General features: G+C 42.9%; 1 long non-coding RNA gene across 7 annotated transcripts; it reads left to right on the top strand.

The window, feature by feature from the left end:
• Positions 1–2,811: 2,811 nt before the first annotated feature.
• Positions 2,812–22,640, top strand: LOC140455677 (uncharacterized). Of its 7 annotated transcripts, none has more exons than XR_011952936.1 (3): positions 2,812–2,997; positions 3,163–3,216; positions 19,591–22,640. It is a non-coding gene; the product is annotated as an uncharacterized lncRNA (long non-coding RNA). The 7 variants fall into 7 exon arrangements; XR_011952934.1 differs by having other exon boundaries at positions 2,812–2,941; XR_011952937.1 differs by having other exon boundaries at positions 2,812–2,924.
• Positions 22,641–23,389: the final 749 nt, after the last annotated feature.

The following is a 23,389-nucleotide window of genomic DNA, read 5'->3' on the forward strand; positions in this document are numbered from 1 at the left end:
CCTTCAAGTGAAAGGCTTCAAACCTTGTGTGAAATTATTCTCAGTAGCATCAACACTTCGTAAGCACCATCGCATTCACACAGGGGAGAAACCATTCAGGTGTGAGAAGCGTGACAAATTATTTTTAGTTAGGGAACTCCGCAGAGACCAACATATCCACACAAGGGAGAAACTGTACAAGTTCAAAGTTTGTGACAAATCATTCTTTGATGTAGGAATGAATCTCAGATTTGTAAATCACCTCCTGATTCCTCAAAGCCTGTGCATCATCTACAAGGCACAATCGGCAGTGTGATGGAATATTCCCCACTTGTCTGGATGGATGCAGCTTCAGTAACACTCAATAAGCTTGACACTATACAGTACAAAGCAGCCTACTTGATTGGCACCACACCACATATATCCATCCCTGACAACATCCTTGTAAATCTTTTCTGAACCCTTTCAAATTTACACTGAGATTGGCAATTGTTGGTGTTGAGTACTGAGGCTGTTGCTGCGATGCTGGTCATTGTGGGGGATGCTGGTGTTGAGTGCTGAAATGTCCATTGTGTCGAGGAATGCTCCTGGTTCGACTGGTCTGTGGGTGTTGAGTTTCCGTAAGAAATCTGTAGTGTCACAACAGGGTGGCATGGTGGCTCAGTGGTTAACACTGCTGCCTTGCAGTGTTCGATTCCAGCCTCAGGCGACTGTCCGTGTGGAGTTTGCACATTCTCTCTGTGTCTGTGTGGGTTTCCTCCCACAGTCCAAAGATATGCAGGTTAGGTGAATTGGTCATGCTAAATTGCCCCGTAGAGTTAGATGCATTAGTCTGAGTGGATTGCCCTTCGGAGGGTTGGGCTGAAGAGCCTGTTTCCACACTGGAGAGAATCTAATCTAATCTAGTCAAAAGAAGCTGGGGGGGTCCCCTGTACAATGGGTTTCAAGATGCCTTTCACACAGGGTCCCAATGCCTGATACAATGGGGACGCCTGGTGTGTTGGCTTTGTGTATCTTCGGAAGGCAGTAGAAGCCACTAAGCGAGACGTACATGAGGTGAGGGCGCATAGGGAATTCTGAAGAACTGGATCCAAAGTCCTGATCAATGTGTTTAGTTCACAGGTGTGCTGTTTGGTCCGATGTGCCGGTAGTTGCCTGTGGTGTTCCTGGTTGTTCAGTTGTCAGTATACTTCCTTACAGTAAGCTGTTCTATTCTGAATGACGATGGCTCCTCCTTTATTTGCTGATTTGATGACGTTGTTGTGATTGGTTTTGAGAGCATGGATGGAATTGCGTTGTGATCGGTCACACACACACCCTCTCACAGACCTATACCCCTTTACACTCACACTCACACACGTACACACATTCTCTCACAGAGACTCATACCTCCCCCCCCCCCCTTCCAACTCTCACACACACCCACATGCACATACACTCATATAAGTTGGTGGGGTGAATTTGTACTTGCAGAATTACATTTTATTTTGCTCAAAAATTGTATGAATCCATGTAAGATTCTGCAAATCCCTTTTTAAGATCAGATTCAGTCTGAACATTGGGGCACAGACAGCCTCACACAGGGCACCTCACATCTTCAATGCATTATCTGGGCCAACATGGTACCTATTGTTAAAGTTCACTTGGGATTTACATATGAAAGAACTGAAACCAACATGGTCATTCTAAAAGATGAGAGACTTAACAAATAGTCCAGGTTTTTATCAATATATTATTTCAGCTACATCACACAGTAAACATTTGCTATAAATTCTGTGTCCTATGATTTTATGTTGTCCACAACCATCTAATGAAGGAGCAGCGCTCTGAAAGCTCATGTTTCCAAATAAACCTGTTAGACTATAACCTGGTGTTGTGTGATTTTTAACTTTGTGAGTGTGTTTGTTCAGGGTCATGCTTTACTCTCAACGCCACTGAAATAACTCCACAGAGGCCAGTATCCCATCACCAAATCACCATTTATTTATATATCAACAGTCCTTTACTATAGCTTAAAAACGTGTTGCTGGAAAAGCGCAGCAGGTCAGGCAGCATCAAAGGAACAGGAGAATCGACGTTTTGGGCATAAGCCCTTCTTCAGGAATGAGCTCCTGCTCCTTGGATGCTGCCTGACCTGCTGCGCTTTTCCAGCAACACATTTTTAAGCTCTGATCTCCAGCATCTGCAGTCCTCACTTTCTCCTAGTCCTTTACTATAGTCTACTTACACAGATTCAGACACCAGAGTCCATATCTCTCACATTCACCCTCTTTATACATCAGCCAGGGTTTCGTTAAAATCAGGACAGCCTCCTTCTGTGCTGTTTTGATGCAGTGAGAAACAAGGGGATGAATGTAGTGATTTTATCGAATCCCTATAGTGTGGAAACAGGCCCTTCAGCCCAACAAGCCCCCACCGACCCTCCGAAGAGTAGCCCACCCCATTCCCTTACACTTAACCCTGACAAATGCACCTAGCATTGACATCCTGAACACTATGGGCAATTTAGCATGGCCAATTCACCTAACCTGCACACCTTCGGATAGTGACAGGAAACCAAAGCACCCGCGGGGGGGAAACCTACGCGGACGCGGGGAGAATGTGCAAACTCCGCACAGGCAGTCGCCCGAGGCTGGGATCGAACCCGCGTCCCTGGCAAGTGAGGCAGTAGTGCCAACCACCGAACAAAGTGGTACTCATCGAGAGGAAGGCAGAGGAAGGAATTGAGCGATAAGAGGGGTGCCGGGAGAGCGACTGCAATCCCGGGGCCAGGCATCAGAGGGCGCGATTTACAAGGGCGCCCCTCAAATCGTAGCACCGACCACGTGACAGACGATCGAGCTCGCGCGCTCACATTTAAACTCCCGAACGTTCGGCGCCAACCGCCGCTGCGCGGGCGAGAACGGAAACGTTCGGCAGTTACCGGGGTCCTCGCAACTTTCTCGGTAATTTCAGCGGCAAGGTGAGGGGTTCGAGCTGTGGGCTTGGAGCTGAATCCCTGGTTGGTTTGGTCTCCAGGTACAGAGCATGGCAGGATGGAGTGCAACACAATCCTGGATTTTACATCTCAGACTTGTGGAGGGTTTGCACACACTCTTACACAGATCACGGGGAACTATTGTGTATTATCCAGAGTCTGTTATTGTCAATGTGGGTAATTATTTTTTTGTCCCCTGTTTTTAGGTCAGTTTCTCAGATTCGAAAAAAAATATTGTCACATTAGGAGTTTCTGAAGTGGTGAGTCTGTCCTGAACCAATTCTGAAATGTTTACTAACCTAAGCGTAAAGTTTATTAATCTTTGCAACTTTAAAGAGGGCAGACCATCAACGGTTACTAGGGTTGGGTATATATGCTGCATCAGCCTGCAGCACCCAAATTCCCATCAGTGAATAAAATATCCTCAATTTGTGAAGACATACATTTGAGACCATGATGGAGATCTGTTTTAATCCTGTAGATCACCCCTGAACATGAGAAGGTGAGGTGCAAAGTATCTGGGGAGTTTTACTGATTTCCTGTTCAGTTGTGTGTGTTGGGAGCTGATCATTATCCTCTGGACAGTGGATGGTCAGTTCTCTGTGTGCGGGGATCTGGATGTTGCCTGTCTTTTCACCAAAAGATCCACACACGGACCTTCAACTGTGAGGTTTGTCGTAAAGCTTCTGTGATGTGTTTGGGCCTCCTGATATATTAGATCATTCACACTGGAGAAAAACCCTCCCAAGTGTGGGGTTTGTGAAATGTCTTTCATCCAAATGGATGAGTTGGACTGAAGCGTCTCTTTCTGTGCTGAACATCTCTCAGACTCGATGACAATTGTCTGATCTCCTGTGGCATCAGAGGATTCTCACAAGAGACAATGTGATGTTTATGACCGAGCCTTCACCTAGTTATTGACCCCTTATGGATCACTGAAATGTTCACATGGGGGAGAAGCAGTTCTTGTGTAAGTCTCACTTCAGTCCATCTTCAGATCATCCAGCTGACTTTTCCATTAGAAGATTGAGGCAGGGAGTGACAATTCAAATGCAATGTTTGTGACAAAGCCTTCACCCACTCTTCCAATTGACTGAACCACCAGCAGATCCACTTGGGTGAGAACTCATTCACATATATCAGGGATTTGACATATGTATCTCCATGTCTACCAACATGCACATACATGAAAAGGTCAATTTAACCTTTCATCTGATAACCAAAGAACATCAGATGAAAACATCAATGTGTATAGAAGCTCCTGCATAAACTCAGCATCTTTCAATGCAGTGTCAGGTACAAGTCACTCACTGACTCTCACTCTGACCAAGAAGACAATCAGATACTCAGTGGTTAGAAATGCTTCAGCTTCTCATCAACCAACACAAGTACCCAGGGGAGGAGCTATCCTTAGGTAGTAATGGAGGTACCTCGATTACCCTCAGTCTGTCTGATCAATGGGAAGGGAAGAATCAGGCAGGAATCCCTTCATTGAGCCCAACTGGGAAGTCTGAGGAGGGGGAGCAGGATGTATCTCAGCTGTGACAGTCTCCATTGTCTCACAACATTCACTGTCTGGCTGTCTTCATGCTAAAAGGGACACTCGACCAGAGCACTAGAGGCCAGTAAGTGTCCACTGTCTGTCTTCCAGATCAGTACCTTGGGGTTTGGAGGGAATGTGAGAGGACAACAGCTTGCATTTACATCGCACCTTAAAATAGTAAAATATCCCAAAATGTTTCATATAGACATTACCAGACAAAAACTAGCACTGAGATATGTTAGCATGTTTTGAGAAGATTTGTAGCTCAGGTTGAGGTTCTGGGTGTAGGCTTGCTCGCTGAGCTGGAAGGTTCATTTTCAAAAGTTTTGTCACCATACTAGGTAACACCTTCAGTGAGCCTCCAGATAAAGCACTGCTGGTGTTTCCTGCTTTCTATTTATATGTTTAGTCTTCCTAAATAGAAAGCAGGAAACACCAGCAGTGCTTTGTCTGGAAGCTCACTGAAGATGTTACCTAGTATGGTGACGAAACATCTGAAAATGAACCTTCCAGCTCAGTGAGCAAACCTACATCCAGAACAAAGATATGTAATAAGAGATAGTCATAAATGTCACTAAGTCTCTGGGAAGATTTCCTTGGATACATGAAGTGGGTGCTTCAGGAGAATGTGTGTCAGGATTTTCCTTGTTGTGGACAAGAGAGAAAACCTCAGTAGTTTCTGCAGCATGATTTATCTCCTTGAAGATAGTTACAACTGTCCCATTCCTGAGATAGGAGAATTCCTCTTTTTGCCGAAATCAGTGGGATGTGTTTCATGCAGTCATGATGTGAGAAAACGTCCTCAGGGCTGTAGTCCTCAGCTGGAATACCATTGAGGTAAGCTTTATTGTTCCTCATCTGTTTGATTGCTTGTGGAGACTCTCCTATCAATACTGACTCACCCCTGGATTCTACCAATTGAACCTGGAGAACAGACTGGTGGATATCAGCTACCCTATAGATTCATGGTTGCTAAGTTGTTCAAAATGTTCTTTCCAGTGTTAATGGATGGAATTGTCATCCTCGAGAAGAAAATCACAATCTTGTGAACCGTTGTGATTTTGTTCATTTGATCTCAGTCTACAGATGGCCCTGGAGACTTCAAAACCATTCACATTATAGGATTACAAAACAAGTTGTTCGATTTCTCAAGCTTTTTCTTTCCGCCGCCTGTCCTTTGTCTTGAAGATTTGTGTTTGGAATTCAGCCTTGAGGAGTTGAAGTGTTGCCTCCTTGGGCTGTACTGCAAACAGTAAGTGCTGATGGTTTTTGTTCCAGGAGGTCACATTTTTTTGAGGATCATGTTCACTGAGCCAGTCCTGGTATCATCCTATGAGACTGAATTTGGGTTTCATTTCTGGCCGTCAGTGTTGGCAGCAACTGAGGAGTTGTGTGTGTATAAAATATATGTTTAAGTTCATAAGCTTACCGAGTCTGAACGCATCTTAAACCCCATGTACCTTTTTCAAGTGTTGCCACTACAATAATACAGGGAACATGGCAGCAAATTTGTTCACAGCAAGCTCTCTCAAAAACAGCAAATGGTTAACCATCAAAAAATCTGCTTTTGTAAAATTAAGTGTAGAATCCATATGGTTCAAGACATCAGGAATAAACTTGCCTGCTGTTGTATGAAGTAGTGTTATTGGATCTTTTGTATTTACCTGGGAGAACAGAAAGGACTGTAGTTTATCTCCTCTGAAAGATGGTATCTCTTAACACTCCCTTAACTTGGTACAAGAATTTGGAGCTGTTAGTCAATTTTACTATGAACTCTCAATCTTTGGGCTGACCTACCACATAGAATGAAGTGATGGAAACAGAAGGAGTTTATGAATGAAGGATAGTTAATATACTGAGCCAAGACAGTGTAGACAGCGTGGATTAATCCTCAAAAGCCACAGGTCTTCTATTGTTGACAGTGTGGCTGAAGTCCTTGGCTTCTCCCTGATTGGAACTATGTCTCAGCACAATTTGTTTAATCATTCAAGGGTTGTGGGCATCAGTCACATTCATTCTCCATCCCTAATTTCCCTGGATGAGGTAGTAGTGAGTTGCCTTCTTGAACTGCTGGAGTTCTTAGGTTGTAAGGACATGTACTTTCCTTTTTGGGAGAGTTTGAATGTTTTTACCCAGCAACAGTGAAGGAACGGTGTTTTTGTTCCATGTCAGGACGGTGTGTGGATTTTGAGGGGAACATGCAGGTGGTAGTGTTCCTGTGTAACTGTTGCCCTGATCCTTCTTGATGAATGGCCATTACACGCTCGGAAGGTTGTAATGATGCTGTGGCTTTCAAGAGGTTATTTTGTCCCAGGTTTTTTTTTTGAGAGGTTATAAGGCAAGGGTTATGAGCTAGCTACTGAAGACCACTTGAGTAAACAGCTTGTGAGGCGTTGGTTTTTTTTTAAAAGTTCGAACGACTGTGCGGCTAGTTCTCACAGACTAGGCTTTCTAGTCTTTTTTAGTTTTAAGGTTTAAACAGAAGCTCTTAGGATTTGGTAGCTTCAGTAAATGTCTCCTAACTGCTGTTACTCTCTGAATCTTTTCTTGTGTTTCTTTCCCGGATTGGAGTACTCCATGTGAGAATCTGTGTCTGCCTTTTTCTTTTAGTCAAGAGGAGTGTTAATGGGATGTTAATATACTGAAACAGTTAATTCTGAATAGTTACTGTATTTATTATTCTGTTCAGTTTTCCAATAGAGTTAAGTAATTCTAAATGCCTCTTCATTTGGATGTACTTTAACTGCAGTGCTGAAATAAGTTGTGTTTTGCTTAACGTCGAGTAGTTTTGACTAATCAATTGCATCGGGAACAGACTTTACGTTTGCCTTTAAAATAAGAAAATGTTGGGGTCTAGGCTTCCTTCTTAAAATAATTTGTGGGGGTCAGATTTGATCCATAACAAGGTGTAACTGCAGGAGTGATGGCGATGACTGTCCCTTCGATCTTGAAATTTCTATATTGATCAGTAGTTCAGTGTCTTTGTGCCATATTTGGATATGAGTTTTTATAACCATTCAGCTGGATAAAAGTAAATTGCCATGTGTCAAAGGTCACATGATTATTAACTGAAATCAGAAGTTCATTCCTTGTTCTCAATATTATCTCCAGATGTTGCACGAATAAGTATACAAGTGACAGTCCCATAAACAATGTTACTTCTTTATCACAATATCGTCCATTTGGCCTCCTCAAGTTGTTATCACACACACATTGGAATGGGTCACTCATGTCTGGAACAACCTGAGTACCAGGTGGGAAGTGGTGTCTCTCTCTCTCTCTCTCTCTCAGTGACGCAGGAAGGATGAGCAGAACTTCAAATAATTGACTCTTACAGAGCTAAATGATCAATATATTTGAACACTATCCGAATGGAATAATATGCCTGTTAACCTTGTTCTTATCACTGTAAAAAGGAATTCATGTTGAGTGTGAAAAGGTTGGGTCTTTACCTGGATTTAGTCTAACATTAAAACAAAGGTGTGCTGTGAATATCCTGAGACAATTAATAATCAAATTCTTATCATCAAAGTAGTCTTCACTCTCCCACCAAGCTGCGCCACTGTTTATTGAAACACAAAGGTGCTGCAAAATGAATGACAAAATTATCCTGTAGATGTTCACACATCATGAAGCCAGTTCAGTCAAAACATACAACCCTTAAATAAAACTGCTTCAGTTCATCTCTCAATTTTTTTAAAATTTCAAGTAAAGTCCCTGATAAATATGCAGCTATCACAAGCAATTGGCTTGTGACCTGGAGCTTATATTATATCAGTTTTATAAACGCAATCCAGCTGAATGACCTGAATGCATTCGGAATTTAAAATGTTAGTTACATTGCCTGTAAATTGAACATGTGATCTTTAACATTTGGTTTATTAAACATCAGCCAGGGAGCTGGTACCAACTACAGAAATGACCACAGCCCCAGATGGGAATAATGAGACTGGTAAGTTTCTGCTAATTGCACCTGTATGAGGCAATTCATTACATTACACTTGGGTATTTTTGGGTAATCAGGCACCACCAGTTCAAGTCAAATTTATGACTCCAGTGTACATGCTGCAACCAACAATTATTTTCAGAAAATTACAAGCCCACTGATAATAGCTGATTTCTGATGTGTCACAGTGATAAGGAAAAATCAGGAATTGTGTGCCTGCCATCAGTGGGCAGGTTATTGGACAAGATCTTGAGGAACAGAATTGACATGTATTTGGAAAGGCAAGGACTGATTAGAGTCACAGAGATATACAGCATGGAAACAGACCATTTGGTCCAACTTGTCCATGCCGACCAGATATCTGAGCCTAACCCAGTCCCATTTGCCAGCACTTGGCCCATATCTCCCAAACCCTTCCTTTTCATATATCCATCCAGATGCCTTTTAATTGCTGTAATTGTACCACCTTCAACCACTTCCTCTGGCATATTATTCCATACAGGGACAGTCAACATGGCATTGTGCTTGGGAAACCGGATCACACTAACTTAATTGAGTTTTTTGAAGAAGTAACAAAGAGGATTGATGAAGGCAGAGTGGTGGGTATGATCTATATGGACTTCAGCAAGGCATTTGTCGAGGTTCCGCATGGTAGACTGGTAAGCAAGGTTAGATCTCATGGAATACAGGAAGAACTAGCCATGGATGCAAAATTGGCTTGAAGGTAGAAGATAGAAGATGGAGGGTTGCTTTTCAGACTGGAAGCCTGTGACCAGTGTGTGCACAAGGATTGGTGCTGGGTCCACTTCTTTTCATTGTTTATGTAGTAAGTTTGCAGATGACATCAAAATTGGCCGTGTAATGGACAGCCAAGAAGGTTACATCAGAATACATCAGGATCTTGATCAGATGCGCCAATGGGCTGAGAGTGACAGATGAAGTTTAATTTAGATAAATGTGAGGTGCTGCATTTTGGAAAGGTAAATCAGGGCAGAGATTATACACCTAATGTTAAGGTCCTAGGGAGTGTTGCTGAACAAAGAGATCTTGGAATGCAGGTTCATAATTCCTTGAAAGTGGAGTCACAGGTAGACAGGATAGTGAAGAAGGTGTTTGGTATGTTTTCCTTTATTGATCAGTGCATTGAGAATAAGAGTTTGGAGGTCATGTTGTTGCTGTACAGGACATTGGTTTGGCCATTTTAGGAATATTGTGTTCAGTTCTGTTCTCCCTGCTATTGAAAGGATGTTGTAAAATTTGAAAGGTTTCAGAGAAGATTTACAAAGAGATCGCCAGAGTTGAAGGGTTTGAGCTATAGAGAGAGGCTGAATAGAGTCATAGAGATGTACAGCATGGAAACAGACCCTTCGGTCCAACCCGTCCATGCTAAGCAGATATCCCAACCCAATCTAGTCCCACCTGCCAGCACCTGGCCCATATCTCTCCAAACCTTTCCTATTCATATACCCATCCAAATGCCTCTTAAATGTTGCAATTGTACCAGCCTCCACCACTTCCTCTGGCAGCTCATTCCATACACATACCACCCTCTGTGTGAAAAAGTTGCCCCTCTCACCCTAAACCTATGCCCTCTAGTTCTAGACTCCCTGACCCCAGGGAAAAGACTTTGTCTATTTACCCTATCCATGCTCCTCATAATGCTCCTCATGACCTCTATAAGGTCACCCCTCAGCTTCCGGCGCTCCAGGGAAAACAGTCCCAGCCTGTTCAGCCTCTCCCTATAGCTCAAATCCTCCAACCCTGGCAACATCCTTGTAAATCTTTCCTGAACCCTTTCAAGTTTGACAACATCTTTCCGATAGGAAGGAGACCAGAACTGCATGCAATATTCCAACAGTGGCCTAACCAATGTCCTGTACAGCCGCAACATGACCTCCCAACTCCTGTGCTCAATACTCTGACCAATAAAGGAAGCATACCAAACGCCTCCTTCACTATCCTATCTATATGCGACTCCACTTTCAAGGAGCTATGAATCTGCATTCCAAGGTCTCTTTGTTCAGCAACACTCCATCGGACCTTACTGCTAAGTGTATAAGTCCTGCTAAATTTTGCTTTCCCAAAATGCAGCACCTTGCATTTATCTGAATTAAACTCCATCTGCCACTTGTCAGCCCATTGGCCCATCTGGTCAAGATTCTGTTGTAATCTGAGGTAACCTTCTTTGTTGTCCACTATATCTCCAATTTTAGTGTCATCTGCAAACCTATTAACTATGTCTCTTATGCTCGCATCCACATAATTTATGTAAATGACAAAAAGTAGAGGACCCAGCACTGATCCTTGTGGCCTCCAGTCTGAAAAACACCCCTCCACCACGACCCTCTCTCTTCTACCTTTGAGCTAGTTCTGTATCCAAATGGCTAGTTATCCCTGTATTCCATGAGATCTAACCTTGCTAACCTTATCGAACGCCTTACTGAAGTCCTTGTAGAGCGCATCTACTGCTCTGCCCTCATCAATCCTCTTGTTACTTCCTCAAAAAACTCAACCAAGTTTGTGAGACATGATTTTCCACACACAAAGCCATGTTGACTATCCCTAATCAGTCCTTGCCTTTCCAAATACACGTACATCCTGTCCCTCAGGATTCCCTCCAACAACTTGCTGAGCTGTGGCTATTTTCCCTAGAGCATCCTTGGAGGGGGGGCCTTATAGAAATCTATAAAATCATGAGGGGCATAGACAAGGTGAATATTCAAGGTCTTTTCCCCAGGGTAGCAGAGTCTGAAACTAGAGGACATAGGTTTAGGATGAGAGGGGAAAGATTTAAAAGGGACCTAAGCAGCAATGTTTTCACAGGGTTGTGCATATATGGAATAAACTGCCAGAGGAAGTAATGGAAGCTGGTACAATTACAACATATAAAAGATATCTGGAAGAGTATATGGAAGGGTTTAGAGGGATGTGGGCTAAATGCTGGCAAATGGGATGAGATTAATGTAGGATATCTGGTCGGCATGGATAGGTTGGATTGAAGGGTTCGTTTCCATGCTGTACAGCTCTGTGACTCTTAAAAAGAGAAATAGTTAAAATAAATTTATAGAGTAATAATTACGTTACTACCTCAATTTTGCAAGGAGTTTCTGATTTGACTTTATGATAATTTAAAATAGTGTAGTTTCTATCCTTATGATACTGAAGCCAAGATGAGTGGAAATTGCTCTTAGCCCCAGTGCCTTGATTAAAATTTAACACAACACTTGCTGGTGTTTTATAGAATAGCTGTTTTCCCAAGGTCCTGGCATTACACTCACTTTGCACTAAAGGTCACATGAGGAGACTTTAAAGAGCTCCTTGAATAGAAAGCAATCCTTCATATCGTCTGAGAATACTCCATATGAACCCACTCACACCAGATCGTCCATAATGTTTTCATTGTCAGGAACTCTGACATTACATCCATATTTTGGGAAGGTAAGAGAGCTGATGGCCAGCTGGTTAGTGACAAGGTTGATCCCTTTCTTCCCTGGCTAATGACTCAATTTCCTCCAGCACAGAAAAGGAGGTATTGTTTATTCATACCATGTCTCTGTGTAGCAGCTCACTGAGAGAAGTGAGTGGGATGTTGAAGAACTGATCAAAGTATTGGCCATATTTTGGGGTTGCTGTATTTCAGACTGAGAGAGAGAAAATTGCCATTATCATTGCAGTGTACTGCACTCTGAACAATATCACTCAAACAAGGTTCCTGGGAGATGTGAATGGACTGGAACATTCTGGTAGAGGAAATGGATGAGATGAACACTTAGCCTCAGAAATTGGTGTTGAAGGGAGCTGAATCTTTACAAGAGGCTCTTCTGGGATTGAACAGGGCAGAGACGTCAGATGTCATCTCAATGTCAAACTCATAATGTGCCCCAAATCATTCTTTCTGTCGCAGATGACACCCTTAACTCCAGATCATACTCCAAACATGCCTCTGTTCCTCCTGTATCTCTCTCTCTCCTGCACGTAAGCTGATTCCATCAGTGCTTTGTATGCTGTGGGTAAAATATATCTGAGGATACATGCATGAAGATATATGTTTGTACAGCTGAAGCATGCTATTCCCATACTAGAAATTTAGTCAAATGTGTACCGGGGAACTGAGTCAGCAGCTGCAATAAGTGAGGTTTTATTCAGATGGAAGAACTGCAAGTTTAAACCTCCACCTGATCTGCTGTTGAATGTCCATTTCACAGATCAGTTTCCAAGTTTCAGGAAACTCATGTAGCTCCAGGAATATTTGGATTGACTGTAAGAGACATCAATCAGAGAGCCCACCCACTCTGCCCATTGTCGTCTCTTCCTCTTCCAGAGCTGGTTCACTTCCTATAGGGACTGAAAACCAAGTGAGGAGATGTTGAGTGAAGGAGCAGCTTTTATACAAATTGTATCCCATAATATCCACACCAATCTTCAGGCAGTCTGACTATCCTGTGGGTAATCAGGGGTGGAAATGTCCCTTATACTGTGTGAGAAGATCCAGCTGAGAGAGCTGTTTACTCGGTGCTTTGTGCTGAACTGTTTGACTGGAGCTGTGTGTTGGATATTGAGTGTGTTTATTGGAAACATTTCCCTCTGATTTCCAGGCTGAGTTTTGTAGATGGCTGATTCCTAAATTGAGAAGGTGAGGGGTTATCATCTGGGAGGTGCTGAGTGTCTGCAGACTCTTCATATTTGTGTGTGTTGTGTTTGTTTTGGGAGCCGGGTATTATCCTGTGGACAGTGAAAGGCCAGTTCTGTGAGTTGGGATTTGGATGCTGCCTGTTTTTGTTTTCAGATCCATGCAAGCTCACTCAATATCTATACACTCCTCAGGACAGATGTAAAAGGAAGACTTGCATTTATACAGAGCTTTCCAGAACAACCTGATGTCCTGAAGGTTTCTTTTAAGGAAAACTGGCAGCCAAATGTGCACATAGGAAAATCCCACAAACAGCAATGAAAGTTTCATTAATCTCTTTATTTTAGCTTAGCTGGCTAGAGGTCTGGAGTCAACACCAGTGTAACAGTCAGGCTCTCACTTGATGGACTCTCATTGGATCTCTGTATATAGCATAAAAACAATACAGTTTATAGCCTTCATACCTATCAACCAATACTTTTCACGAGTCATAAGCAGATAAGCAATGCAGTTATCAATGCTCCATTGAGTAAAGGAGTTTGCGCAAGCCATGGTTGGAGGGGTGGTTAAGCAAAAGCAGCTGCAAATCTTCAGCTAGTTGCAGACACAGACACACATAGTTTCAAAATTTATGGTACTTTTTGTTCAGCAAAACTTTTAACTATTGCTTCTGCAATACTCTGTCATTTCCTCCTTTTGATCATTTCATGATAACACAGAATATTGCTAAAGCCTCTAACTATAGCAATTGGCTATCAGTGGCCACAAGTATCTTAAGACAAGAATGCAGGCAATGACAATAAGTATTATAATCCTGAAATGTAACAACATGCCCCAAAATTCCCAACCATGCTTTATGGTGACATATAACTGGAATGGTCAGTCGTATAAGGATTGACCCAAGGCCAGGGCTTGCAGGAAGCTGTTTTTCAATTCAGTAAATGCAGTTGTTAATGTAAAGTTGGTGGGGGGACATTGGAGGACGCCAGTGGTTTGAGTAGGCGGGTGTGGATAGCAATATTCAGTATCCATTGTCTACAGAAATTCAGTAGCCCAAAAAAAGGCACACATCTGCTTAGGAGTCGAAGGCAGCAGAGTATTGGCAAAGGGTCATATTCAATCCTTTGTTAACTTCCGTTCTTCCACTAAGAGTACAACTCCCAGAAACTGAACCTCATCCTGGGAGCGTTTTACCTTGTGGGGTGGGATGACATATCCTAGGGAGTGCAAAAAGGTCAGTAATACAGACGTATCAGTTTTGCAGGTGGATGCCCTGTTGCTGACGACAAGCAAATCATCCACGTGGGGTGGCACGGTGGCTCAATGGTTAGCACAGCTGCCTCACAGCGCCACGGACCTGAGTTCGATTCCACCCTCGGGCGACCGTCTGTGTGGAGTTTGCACATTCTCCCCGTGTCTGCGTGGGATTCCTCCAGGTGCTCCGGTTTCCTCCCACAGTCACAAAGATGTGTAGGATAGGTGAATTGGCTATGTTAAATTGCCCATAGTGTTAGGTGCATTCGGCAGGGATAAGTACAGGGTATGGGAATGGGTCTGGGTGGGTTACTCTTCAGAGGGTCAGTGTGGACTTGTTGGGCTGAAGGGCCTGTTTCCATATTATAGATAATCTAATCTAATCGTGCTATTGTCAATCCCCGTGGGAGTTCCGAGGTCCGTAGTTGTTTTTGCAGACCATCCAGAAACAATGGGGGTGTGGACAAAACCCTGGGGCAGCCAGGTCCAAGTATACTGCTAGCCTTGGTATGTAAAGGCAAACAGGTATCGAGAGTTCAAGTGTAACAGTACGGTGAAGATCAAACAACAAACCATTCCCAATGATTGCCTCCCAACTCCCCAGATTTGTGTCTGCACTCCAGTACTTTACTAATATTTACAGGTTGTTGTAAGGCTCATTCTAATGACTGAATCAAAAGGTTTGTTTGGGCATTAGTGTTGGAAAATCTCTCTTCTAACACACCATGACTTTGAACTGGTCCCCGTTGATCACAGTCACCCATTTGTTCCGCCATTTAGTCACTTCCTCAGGTGATAAAATCAAACAGCACAGTGCAAACAGATCTTGGGAGGGTGGCATTATACATTTGAACCATCCTTTGGACATAGTGGGCGAATTGGGCTGGTTTTTCCTTATGATCTGGAGCTTGGTTCATTATCATTTCTTGGGGCTTCCAAGGGACATAAACTCCAATTGTTGGATCCTTACTATCATCAGCGACTCTGGGATTTGGTAACTGTCACATTGGACACTGCAGTTTGGATTCCACTAACCCAGGTACACTGATGGTATCTGTCTTCTGGGATTCATTTTTATCCATTCAGCCACACTGGATCTCTTGGGAGCCTGGTACGGTGGTGGGGGTAGTACAGTAGTAGTAGATGGGTCTACAGGAGGTACTGGTAATCTAAGATAATATCCCCATTTCTCATCTCTATCAGTATCAACCCCCTCTTCAAATAGGGTCAGTATGCCAGACAGAGGCTCGGGATCCCTGGTAGAACTTAGATTCTCTTGACAGAGCTGCTGCTTTAATCCTTCCTATTTTTTCTATATCATCCTTGGTCTCTTGATTTTTTTTTCTGTTCCCTTTTTCACCTTCTGTCTACCCACTTGCACTTAGCTTTTAATGTCTTCCAACTTTTGGGAGTTCTATCTGCTGTACATACCCCTATCCCTCAATACTGACCAATAAAGTATCTTTCCATTTTCTATCAGATTTATCCTTCCATTCCTTAATTAATGATGATTTGGAGATGCCGGTGTTGGACTGGGGTGTACAAAGTTAAAAATCACACAACACCAGGTTATAGTCGAACCTGATGAAGGAGTGATGCTCCAAAAGCTAGTGTACTTCCAATTAAACCTGTTGGACTATAACCTGGTGTTGTGTGATTTTTAACTTAATTAATGATATCCACTTTTTTCCACAATTTTTCTTCCAAACTAGATTTACCACCAACTCATAAGAGGGCACATCCCAGATCGTGTCCAGGGGCCAAATTGTGTTCCCTAATCGTTTGTTAAGAGCAGCACTTAATTTCCATAAATCATTTTCCTGATCAGGTATTCTGTCTCATACTCTGAAGAGGAGTCCTCTTTCCAGCTACATCGAGGGATTGTCCAATTATACTACTTTGCTGTACTAGAAACAAATTTCAATGTCGCAGAGGTGAGGAATTTACCAGGTCTGCCCTCCTCCTACCATTATATCATAATTTCAACCAGCCATATTTAAAGGAGGCAGCTCTCTAAACCAAATCCGTCAGGTAGTGGCAATCATGTCCTTGAGCGTGGTCCCCCGTCCTGACTTTTTCTCTCGAGCACAGTACAGAATAGCCAATGTCACCCTACAGCAATCTAGACAATGTCTTTTTATAAAAAAGTTTCTTATCTTATAATCCTGGTCCAGGTGGTTTTTTGGATCCCTTTAAGGTACCAGTCTCACTGGGCAAAGGGTAGATTATCTATCTGAACATAATCAGTGGTCTGAGGTAAAATACCTCTGGGCACCCTAGCCCTCACATTATATTATGCTTGATTCAAACTCTCGGTCACTTATTCAGCCCAGAGAAATGGTTCCTATGTTGGGTTCAGAGTCATGGCACCAAAATGTTGACTCACAAAGTTCCGGACCACACAAAAAAGTTTCATTAACCTCTTTATTTTAGCTTTGGTCCGGAGTCAACGCCAGAGGAACAGTCAAGCTCTCACTTGACGGACTCTCGTCAGACCTCTGTGTATGGCATAAAAGCAGTACAGTTTATAACCCTGATATCTCTCAACCCATACTTTTCACATGAGTCATTAGCAGATAACCAATGTGATTAACGATGCTTCATTTTATAGAGGAGGCAGCCCAAGTCATGGGTGTAGAGTTGGTTAAGCAAGAACAGCTGCAAGCCTTCAGCTAGTCAGACATACGTTGTTTCCAAATTTATAGTACATTGTTGTTTCAGGAAAACTTTTAACTATTGTTTGCCCCCAATCCTCTCTCAGGTAGGTGCGGAGTATTCTATAAATAGTAGGCAATCAAGGGACTTGGGGATCCATATATTATGAAATTGTCGTAAGTAGGTACAGAAATCAATCAAGAAAGACAAATGAAATACTGGCTTTTATATCAAAAAGAAAAGAATACAAGGAGATAGAATTATGTTACAATGATACAAAGCTCTGGTTTGGCCACACCTGCAATGTTGAGAGCACTCCTCAGCAACTCACCAGAGGAAGGAGATAGTGGCCTTCATGGGAATGCAGGGTAAATTTACTAGAAAGATCTGGATTGCAAGAATTAAATTATAAGGAGAGATTAAACAAAATAGGGTTATATACACAGATGTTTGTAAGCTGAGGGACAATCTGATGAATGTTTTTAAATTTACTGAACACATGAACTGAGGCAGCAATTGCAATGACAAGTTTAAATCCCCACCTGATCTGCTGCTCAAAAGTCACCTCCATTTCCCTCGTCAGTTTCCCAAGTTTCAAGGAACTCATTTTGCTCCTGAATTATTTGGATTGACTGTGAGAGACTTAAATTAGAGAGCCCACCACACTATTGTCTCCTCTTTCTCTTCCAGAGCTAGTTCACTTCCTATAGGGACTGAAAACCAAGTGAGGAGATGGTGAGTGAAGGAGGAGCTTTTATACAAATTGTATCCCATAATATCCACACCAATCTTCAGGCAGAGGTGGAAATGTCCCTTATGCTGTGTGAGTAGATCCAGCTGAGAGAGCTGTTTATTCGGTGCTTTGTGCTGCTTGGAGCTGTGTTGCATATTGAATGTGTTTATTGGAAGTATTTCCCTTCTGATTTACATGTTGAGTTTTGCTGGTGGCTGATTCCTGAATTTGAGAAGGCGAGGTGCCGTTATTGGTAGGTGTTGAATGTCTGAGGATTCTTCCTGATTGTGTGTGTTTTGGGAGCTGTTTATTATCCTGTGGACAGTGAAAGGTGAAAGGTCAGTTCTGTGTGTTGGGATTGGGATACTGCCTGTCATTTCAGATCCATGCAAGCTCACTCAACATCGATAGCCTCCTCGGGGAGAAGTAAACAGAAGACATACATTTATATAGAGCTTTTCAGAACAACCTGATGTCCTGAAGGGTTTTTTTTAGGAAAACTGGCAGCCAAGTCTGCACATTGCAAACTCCCACAAACAGTAATGTAATAATATCCAGACGAGTTTTTTTAATGGTATTGATTCATGATTAATGTTGGCCAGGACACCAGGGATAACTCCCCTGTTATTCAAAATCATGCTGTGGTTTCTTTTACCCTAATCTCGGAAAGAAGAGAGGGGCCTCATTTGAGATGTCACCTGAAAGACAGCTCTTCTATCAATGCAGCTCTACCACATTTCTTTTGTATTGGACTATGCTGGGACTGTGTCTGATTCGATGAAGCATTCTCTGTCGTTTCCCAATGTTGGTCAGGAACACCACAAAGAGAAAAATGTGTGAGATTCACTTTCAGGAGAGGCTAGTGTTGCTCTACCTTAGCTTATTTGTGGTTTGAACCCTCATCCATACCTTGTGGGCTCCAGACTCAAGTAGTCCATTGCTCTCCTCATTGCTCCTTGTACTGTTGCTCCTCCCCACTGTGGGAGGAGTTGGGTACAGGCTGGGAACCACAATTTTAGGGGCCCTCTTGGGACACAGTGGTAGTGTCTCTACCTCTGGACCAGGAGTCCCACCTGTTCCAGAGGTGTATAATGACAAAATAGGTGAAACAAAAAGATCATTGGCTTAGTGCACAAGGAGGGGCGGTACTGCCAGTTGCATTTCTGCAAGAGCTACTTGGTCAATCCTACTCGTTCAACTTCTCTCTGTGGCCTGCACAATATTTCTCTTCAAATAATTTTACAGCTTTCTTTTGAAGCTTCAAGTGAATCAATCTTCACTTTCTATCAGGCTGTGCATTCCAGATCATGACCACTCGCCATATAAAAACATTTTCATTCGCATCTTTTCATTTGTTAATCATTTCTGTTCTCTGCCTCCTATGACAATGCAGAACATAAGCTCAGGGTATAACAGCTCACTTCCACTCTCCACAATTCAGTGTTGAGTACTATAACTTCAAAGCATGACATGGGGTCTCGATTTTTCTGACATCCTCACTTTCATTTTGAACTCATTGACTTCAGCACTGCCTTACAAACTGCTACCCTCTGTAAGGTAGTGGTCTTAAAGTGGAGACTTTTAATGCTCAGTTACAGGTTGTTGGTTCGCTGTGGCCTGTATTTTGTTTTAATGCAGAGGATGAGGTAGGCAGTTTGTCATGGGGCAGAACTGAACAGTCGTGGGGTGGACCTGTCAGTTTATAGTGCCCTGTTTACTCAAGTCAAACCTGCACTATGTTTCAAACAAAAACAGAAATTGCTTCCAATTGCACTGCATCTGTGGGGAGGAAACAGTTACTGTTTCAAGTCAAGTGATCCTTCAGAACTGTCCCTGAACTTGAAACATTGACTCTGTGCTTTTCTCTCTGCAGATTTTGCCAGACCTGCTGAGTTCATGGAATTCCTACAATGAGTAAAGAGGCCATTCGGCTTATTGAGACTGCACTTATCTTCCAAAGAGCATCCCTTCCAGACCTAACTGCTTGCTTCCCTCATCGTGATCCAGTCTTCATCAATGAAACAAAGGGATGAATTGAGTATGATTGAAATCGATGGTAAAGCATTTGTGGTGATGTGTGAGTTGGAGAGGTAGTGAAGTATCACCAGTGAGGTAGTAGTAAAATGCAGAGGGCCAGAAAGGTTAGCAGTATGGGACGATGGGATTGGTGAGAATGGGCATAATAGATCAGATTACTTACAGTGTGGAAACAGGCCCTTCGGCCCAACAAGTCCACACCGACTTTCCGAAGAGCAACCCACCCAGACCCATTCCCCTACACCTAACGCTACGGACAATTCAGCATGGCCAATTCATCTAACCTGCACACTTTTGGAATGTGGGAGGAAACCATAGCACCTGGAGGAAACCCACGCAGACACTGGGAGAATGTGCAAACTCCACACATACAGTTGCCTGAGGTGGGAATTGAACTCCGGTCTCTGGAGCTGTGAGGCAGCAGTGCTAACCACTGTGCCACCATGCTGCCCTTATATTGAGACATGTATTCTGTGAACCTTGGGTGAGAGGCATATGCAGTGGCAGAGTTAGATTGACTGGTGATCCTGCGAGTGTGAAGTGTTGAGAGAAGATGGAGGCACTTAACCTTGGGAAGCTGAGAAGAACAATGACGTTTCTCCTGCAGTGCTGGATATTCCGTTGGACACCAGGATGCCTCATCAACCTCTACTACAATTTGTGTCTTGGCGGGCTTGGGCTGGTGCTGTGGCTCCTATGGTAGACCCCGAGTAAAAGGACTGTCATCCTCTCTGCCAACCCAACCACCAAGCCCCCTAGGTACCTGTCTGTCATGCAGGAACAAGAGTCCTGTCCTCTGGTGATAACGGTCAAACTCCAGAGAGTAAGGGACAGCTTCTGGTTGCAGGACTGAGGTAGTACGAAACAGCTTTTGATAGGACACCAGCGGTATAAACACTGAAGGTCATGGTACTGGTGAGCACTTTTGAATCTCTGGTCATGTGACTCCTTGAGCCAGGCACCCAAGAATTCAGTTCCACTATTACTGAGCAGATGAGAAGCTGATTGTGAGAGAAAAGGCTCTCTGGAGTCAGATCAGAAGCCATGATTCTCACTTGACAAAACCCTTCCATTGACAATGCAGCAAAAGTACCCTCACTTTCATTTTTCTGTTTGACAGAACAATTGCACAGTACTCCAACGGAGAATACAGGGAGGATAGACATTGCAAGTAGATCCTGACCATTCCCCAAGTAACAACTGCACAAGTATTGGAAGACATCCAGTGTCTTCACAGCATTGCTCAACACTGAAGGTTGGGCACTATAACCATCATTTGGAAGTCGATCAGGTCAGGGGAACGTTGATATATCATGAAATCTGAAACTGGTCAGTGATGTGGAGCTTCCATCAGCTTGATGAGGGTGAGGCAGGGAAGAAGTGTGAGTGGCTCCAAGTGTGTTGACAACTTCAATGATTCCTGGAGCCTTATGAACCACTGACTCATTTCTACAGGTGAGAGGCTTTTCAAGGGTAAGGAATGTGAGGTGGGCTCCAAGTCTGTCAAGATCTCCAAAACATATGTGCATTTGTTGAACACTTTTATATGGAAAAGAAACAATTTAAGTGTGAGGTCTGTGACCAAAACTTTAGACAATCATCGATGCTTATGAAACACCAAAGTATCCATCACAGGAAGAAACCTTTCATGTGTGAGGTGTGCAACAAATCATACTCCAAGCCATCACACCTCCACATACACCAATATATTCACACAGGGGAGAAACTGTTCAAATGTGAAGTTTGCGATAAAGCTTTTGCAACATCCACAACCTTTCTGTCCCACCAACATATTCACACAGGAGAATAGCCGTTCACATGTAAAGTGTGTGAAAAATCATTCTCGCAGACGGCACATCTCCGTCTGCATCAATGCATTCACACCGGGGAGAAACCGTTCACATGTGAGATCTGTGACAAATCATTCTCACATTCATCTCACCTTCGCTTACACCAACGCATTCATATGTGAAGTGTGTGACAAATCATTCTCAGCATCATCGTCCCTTCACAAACATCGACACGTTCACACGGGAAAAACCATACGTGTGTGAGCAGTGTAATAAATCATACTCATGATCATCTGGTCTTCGTGCACACGAACATTTGCACACTTGGGAAAAAAACAATCATTTGTGAGATCTGTGACAAATCATTCTTATATTCTTCTCAGCTTCGCATTCACCAATGCATTCATACTGGGGAGAAACCTTTCACATGTGAAGTGTGTGACAAATCATTCTCAGACTCATTGATCCTCCGCAAACATCAACGCTTTCACATAGGGCACAAATGATTCACATGTGATCAGTGTAATAAATAATTTTTGCGGTCATCTGGTTTTCGAGCACACAAACGTTTGCACACTGGGGAGCAACCATTCCAATGTGAGATTTGTGAGGAGGCTGTTACCATATTTAGCAGTTTCCTGAGACATCAGAAGGTTCATGATAATTAGAAAGCCTTAAAAGGAGAGATGTGTGTTAAAATTTTCACAAAATGTAGCCTGGCAGTACATTTGAAGCTGCACACCGGAAAATAAATTTTGTGGCTTAAATTTCAACAAAGGTTTTGTGACATCTTGGGGCGTTCTCAAGCCAGAAGATTCACATGGGGTAAATCTTCCATTGTAGGGTGTGTGAGACCAGTCATTCTGGTGGTCATAGAACCTCTTGAACCACCAAATCATTGCTGTGAATCAGAGGATCCACACAAGAAAGGAACCATCCACATGCGAGTTTTGTGATAATCTTATATTATTGTCAATGTCTTGAAGTACCATGCGATTGTCAGAGAGCCGAAACTCTTCAAGTATGATGTTTGTGAAAAGCGATATCCTGTCAAAGATCCAGACTTTCACAATAAAATGTGTTAACTTCTTTCCGAGCTTCTTGTCAACAAGATTGAATTGCTGATGTCTGTTGAATGATAGACTATCTTTCAGACAGACTTCGTTCAAATGTGAAGTAAGTCAGACGTAGTTTTTTGAATGACGATGACACTCTCACAATCCGAAATCTGAATTGTTAAAGATGTTGTTTTCTGAAACTTTGTAAGATTTCTGCAAAAATATAGAGCAGCTCCAGAATAGTGGTTGATTGTCTAGATTCAATCTCTCCTCCATGCGATCTTCAAACTCTCCAGTGGTCCCTGGATGACTTTTGAAGGGTCTGGGAAAAAGCAACCCATATGAAGGAGAAAGAATAAGTGAGATGGTTCTTGGTCCTCAAGTCCAACCGTGAAACAAAATCATCATGGGTTCATATTGTGAGCGTGATGTGACCAGTACCAAGAGCCAACTGGAAGCAGTTGTGAAGAATTAGTAACACGATTAACAGTCAATGGGAAATGCACTGGATTTTAGCCAGGGTGCCCCTGCTTAACTCAGCTAGGAAGTGAACAGTGACATGAAGCGGGTTTAGAAACAGATTCAGATTCCTCCAGTCATTCCAGAGAAGAAGGTGGCCCAAGATTCGCCCCATTGCAAACAAGCCAAGCTAAAGTTAAATCTGAAGAAACAAAGAATAACAATGGGGTGGTCACGGTCATGCATGGATATTCCAAACTTCTTCAATCATAAGCCAACAGCTCCTAAGAAAATTTATAAATGGTTCCAAAGAATGTATCTGCGTGGG

The sequence above is a fragment of the Chiloscyllium punctatum genome, chromosome 30 (genome assembly GCF_047496795.1).
Source record: "Chiloscyllium punctatum isolate Juve2018m chromosome 30, sChiPun1.3, whole genome shotgun sequence".
Lineage (NCBI taxonomy): Eukaryota > Metazoa > Chordata > Chondrichthyes > Orectolobiformes > Hemiscylliidae > Chiloscyllium > Chiloscyllium punctatum.